At 40.2% G+C, this 4044-nt stretch overlaps 1 pseudogene; it reads left to right on the top strand.

Annotated features, from left to right (window-relative positions):
* The first annotated feature begins 519 nt into the window (after positions 1 to 519).
* On the top strand, positions 520 to 761 carry LOC102859900 (annotated as a pseudogene).
* The last annotated feature ends 3283 nt before the right edge of the window (positions 762 to 4044 follow it).

Genomic DNA, 4044 nt, shown 5'->3' with positions numbered 1-4044 from the left:
ATAAAATTGCAGAACACAAGCTTATCAGTATCTGAGGCTTCATTTCGATGCCCCAAAGAAAGTACATTTATATGGTTCATTCTCCTTCCTTTCCAGAGTTAAACCTTGGACATCCCTTTGTTGAATCCTGGCAGAAAAAAGGCCAAGAATTAATGCAATCAAGAATCCAAGGCTCTATAGTAGAAGAACTGTAAGCGCCATTATCACCTGCTGTTACTAGACTAAGTAAATAGGGCAGCACTTTATTCATATAAATTCAACCACATAGTGAATGTGTAAGTGAGAATCAGGAAAGCAGAACAAGAACCTCATGAAGGAACAGAATTTACAGACACTGAAAAAATAGTAGTTGGATTAGAGAGAGAGGGGCACAGAAACAGGCAGAGCTGCAGCATCATGTAGCAACTCACATTTTGGAGCATATATTGGAAGCAAATGAAGCCATCTAAATAAATCAGTTAATGAAATTTGTATGTGTCAAGACTCTGGTTTGAGCCTTTCTCCAGATATTAATATCTTCTTGCAAAGGATCTCCTTCATCCCTCTCCAGAAGAGAAGAGGAGACACAAGAAGTGCCTGGTGTAGAATCCAGACTCCTATTTTCTGGATGTGAAATGCCCAGGATGCTAGAAAATCACCACAGTCGTCAGCCATGCACAATCAGTAATTCTGTGTGTTGGCTGCTCTCCTGTTCTCTGTCAGCCAACAGGAGAAAAAGCAAGCCTACAGAAGGAAGCTCTTTCAGATAGAAGCAGCATTAAGAAAAACACGCTGTATCAAGATGAGTGGGAAACTATGTCTACAAATACTATTTTGGATTAAAAAAAAAGAGACTGCTCTGAACAAGTGCATGGAACAGTGATAATAGAGCTTTAAGAAAAGCTTAAAGAAAAGAAAAGAAAAGAAACCCAATTCAATGTACAAGAGTCTGCATGCAAGAACTACCAGGAGGAGAGATGCTTACAACAGCAAAGGCGGGACTGGGCCCCTCCCTGCATGACTGAAATATAATCTGCTTTCCCTGAATTAGGAGGAATTGGAAATTATTGTCAACAGCTGCGATTGTTCACAACCCTACTTAAATGAGCTAGAATGCTGTATCATTTAATTCAAACTTCCTCACCAAATTGGAAATATTAAGCTTTAGAATTCTTAATTATTTCTGTGCATGCTACATGCTGTGTTTGCATTAAATTGATGATGAATACAGAATATATCACAGACTACCAAACAACAATATCATCTGTTTTAGAAGAAGGGAGCCAATATAGGTCTTAGAAGCAAGGAGGGTAATACTCTTTCTCACACACTTTGAACACGTTGTCCAAGCATAATATCTAGAGGAGACATCATGCTCAGTAAAGTGAAGGGCCAGTGAAAAGGAGGAAGATTCTCAACAAGATGGATTGACACAGAGATTACAACAACGAGCCCAAGCATGGAAGCATTGTGAGGATGGTGCCGGAGAGGGCTGTTTCCTTCAGCTGTAGAAGGGCTGTGACTGAGTCAGACCCGACGTCAGAGAACCTACCAACTTGCTAACACACCTTACTTGCTGAAAGTGAGGAAGACTTGAAGCCCAGGCTGCAGAAGATCAAGGACTACAGCGTTCGATACAGATGACATCTCAATATCAGGAAAGCAAAAAGCCTCACCACAGGGCCAATTGGCAACCTCATAATAGATGGAGGAAAGATATAAATTGCCAATAATTTCATTTTACTTAGATCTACAATCAAAAAAGCAGTCCTGGTACCAGCAGTCAGGAAACCACAAGATGTGTTGCATTTGGTAAGGCTGCAGTTAGAGATCTTTCTAAAGATCTGAAGAGCAAGCTATCACTTTAAAGACTAGGGTGTGAGTGTGAGCAGGTGGTTAATCACAGGGTCATACAATTTGATGGGTGGAGGGAGGGGTGGGTAAAGGAAATGGGAAAGATATGATGTGAAAAACAGCATATATGAACTTTGAAAGTAAATATAAAATTAAAATTTTATTTAAAAAAAAATTGTACATGCAGCAGATTTTAAAAAAAAAAAAGACAATGGTGTGCCTGATCTGAGCCATGGCCTTTTCAATTACTTGCTACGGATATGAGAGATGGACAGTAAATAAAGATGACAGAAGAAGAACTGATGTCTTTAAGTTGTGGTGCTGGAAAAGAATACTAAATATCCCATGGACTGCCAAGAGGACAAACAAATATGTCATGAAGAGTACTCCTTAGAGGAAAGGATGGTGAAATTTCATCTCGACATACTTTGGAAGCAAGAGTGGCATTCACTTGCAAAACAACATGCCTCCAGAAACGTTATGAACTTTGATAAATGTTGATAGTTGTAGAGGGGCTTCAGGCCTTTTGTTCATTGGCTCGCTAAGAGTTGTGCTCGACTTGAAGGCAATGAACAACATCCACATACTTTGGGTATGTTGTTAGGAGGGGCCAGTCCTTGAAAAAGAACTATTCGGACTAGTGGAGAATCGGTAAAGAAGGTCTTCAGTGAGATGGATTGACCCAGTGACTGTAACAATAGGTGCAAGTGCGGCAGAGATGATGAGGATGGCTTGGGATAGGTCCAGCTCTGTGGTTCATAAGAGTGCTATGAGTTGTAGTGAATGCGATGGCACCTAACAGCATGCTCAGAGGAAAGGAGTCCAGGTGGCACATGGCTATGCCAAAAAGTCAGCAGTTTAAACCCACCAGCAACAGAGGCCAAGGAAGATCCAGAAAACTGCTCCTAAAGTTTATTATGCTCATTGCTAAAGAGTATGAACCAACTCATAGCTGACCATCCAGTGGGTTTTCAGAGACTAAATCTCACAGGGGAGACTGTCCGTCTTTCTCCCCTAGAGCAGCTGGTGGACGCAAACTGCCAGAAAGTCACAGCCTTTGAGTGAGCAGCAAAACTTCCTACAAACTACACCACCAGGGAGAGCTCCCTGCCACTACAAGACTTTATTACAGAATTGTATAACAATGAAAGACTTTTATTTTTTTTTTACTTTTCAAAGAGAAGAACGAACTGGGGGGAAGGGGTGGACAGGGAGAAAAGTGCAACAATGAATGAATGGAAATCCAAAATCTCTGTAAACATTCATCAAAATGAATAATAATAAAAATTTTTTAAAAATTAAAAAACAAAAACCCTGGTGAGCTCTGGTAGCCTAGTGGCAAGAAGCTGTACTGCAATCCCAGAGGAGCATGGTTCGAATCCACCAGATGCTCTGCTAGAGAAGGAGGGACAATCTCCTCCTGTACCAGTCAGATCTGATTTGATGGTACACACACAAAAAATAATAAAATAAAATAAAAAATTAAAAAAAACAAATCCACAAACAACAATAAAAAAGAAACAAACAAAAAAAAAACAACATCTATTTCCTTGAGGTTGCTATGGGTGGACATCAACTAGACAGCAAACAACATATTTGAAGGAAGTCTCTTTGTTACTAAGACTGTTACAGCAACTCTAGGAAATTAGTCCAAGCTCCTCTTCTGCTTGGTTCAGTCTCTTAATTCAGATAGTCCCTCATGAAAGGTAAAACTACTGTTAAATGGTTACCATCTCCCAGGCACAGTTCTGATATGATAATTTTCATTAGGTAGGTCAACTAACTTAGTCTTTACATTAACCCCATGAAGTTACATTATTATCATCATCGTCTTTTTCATCCATATCATCTGCTATAATAATATAGTATTGTTGTTGCTATGGTTATGTGCTTTCAAGTCGGAGCTGATTCATAGCTGATCCCCAGCAGGTTTATTCAGGCTGTAAATTTCACAAGAGGAGATTGGCCATTTTTCTCTCTTGGAGCAACTGGTAGATTCGAACTGCATGCCTTTGGATTGACAGTACAATTCCTTTCCACTAGGCCACCAGAACTCCCTAATATTGGATTGTTGTTGCTATTGTTTACTGTAGAATTGAATCACTCCATGGCTGACTCTTTGGTGGGTTTCCAGAGACAGTTAATTGCGCAGGAGGAGATTGCCCATCTTTCTCCCTCTGGAGCAGCTGGTGGCCCTGAACCATGTGCCTT

Source organism: Elephantulus edwardii, unplaced genomic scaffold, assembly GCF_000299155.1.
Source record: "Elephantulus edwardii isolate Elephantulus edwardi_28Jun2011 unplaced genomic scaffold, EleEdw1.0 scaffold00018, whole genome shotgun sequence".
NCBI lineage: Eukaryota > Metazoa > Chordata > Mammalia > Macroscelidea > Macroscelididae > Elephantulus > Elephantulus edwardii.
This window is presented reverse-complemented; position numbering and strand designations above follow the sequence as displayed.